This window comes from Etheostoma cragini, chromosome 16, assembly GCF_013103735.1.
Source record: "Etheostoma cragini isolate CJK2018 chromosome 16, CSU_Ecrag_1.0, whole genome shotgun sequence".
In the NCBI taxonomy this organism is placed as follows: domain Eukaryota; kingdom Metazoa; phylum Chordata; class Actinopteri; order Perciformes; family Percidae; genus Etheostoma; species Etheostoma cragini.
The window spans coordinates 23,616,208-23,617,786 of NC_048422.1; positions in this window are offsets into that span (position 1 = coordinate 23,616,208).

The following is a 1,579-nucleotide window of genomic DNA, read 5'->3' on the forward strand; positions in this document are numbered from 1 at the left end:
TCCACCAGTCCACCATGTAATGTCAGAAAAATGTTAATTTACATTTTAGGGTTGTTTGGATATTCTTTATTTTATTAACCTACCATAAAGGTTTGGGAGCCCTTCAGGTGTGCTACGTCACAACAACACCGCCTGCAGCTCCTGCTTTCTATTCTTATTTCAGGGAGACATTTAAATGTCCTAATCCTAAAAGACAAGACAAGCCTCAGTCTCCCCCCCCCCCCCCCCCCCCCCCCCCCCCCCCCATTTGACGAGGGGAGTCGCTGCGCCTGCTCGTCCACCGGGACCCGTCCCGCTGGCCCCATCAACGCCCCGGGAGCCTTTGATGCGGTTGATAGGGATCAATGGGACAGGGGAAGAGGTCTTAACGGACTGTGTTACAGACGGGGCGGGCCACTGCTGGAGACTGCCGTCAATGGAGATCAATGATTATTGGGCGTCATCACGGCCTTCATCTGCAGACTGGAGTCCATTCAGCATCACTAACACTGGTCTAGTTTTATCTTAGCAGCTTGTCTTTTGGCTCCTTTGTGCTAAATCTGCACCCGGAAGACACTGTTAATATACTTAATAATCATATTGTTCTTGTTAAGGAATCAAATATAGGGAATAAAAAACGAGTAAAAGGAGTTTTGCCTTTAATTGTCATCAAGTTATTTTGTTGTTGTGCAGAATGTCGACAAGTCATACTAAGGTTGGTGGAATTAACCACGTGTAGTTTGTGTTTTATAAAAGCTCTCGGAGATGACGAGTGTAGCTTTAAATGTTGGGATGCATTTCTGTAAGTGTGCTCTGTTTGTCCCCATTGAATTCCCCATTAACCCTTCATTGGATGATGTCGGGGGGGTTGTAGCACGCAGTTTTCTTAGTTTGAATCACAGAATGTTTTTTTTCCCCCCATTTTTAAATTTTGGACCAATTTAAAATATATGTACACACACCTATGCACACACACACATACATACACATACACACACATATACATATATACACATAGACACATCCATACATCTATATTTATATATACACATACATACATATTTATATATACACACACATACATACATATATATTTATATATACCTATATACACACCCAAAGAATGTGGTATTTCTTCCTGTTGGTTCGATAAACTACAAAAATGGATACTATATATTTGTGTAAATATTTTCAGTAGGAACCAGGGACTCGGAGCGGAGGGTTTGACTGAGAGTTACTATGGATTTGGGCTAAAACCCTGATAAAGACAGAGATATGAGCTCCTGTATGCAGAGATCTAGACACCAGGTTGGGACATGTGTCTCCTTCTGGTCTCCTCTCAGCGCCTGGAGGGGGGGGGTGAGGTGTGTTTGTGTCCATAACAGAGCAGCAAACAGGCCCATTAGAGATGAAAGCGTCTGAATGGAGCCAATCAAAGACGAGCCCAGCAGGAGGCTCTCACCCCACAGACAACAGCAGACACACACACACACTCTCTCTCTCACACACACACACACACACACACACACACACGCAGCCTGGGACTCTTGGGCGCACACACACACACACACACACGCAGCCTGGGACTCTTGGGCGCACA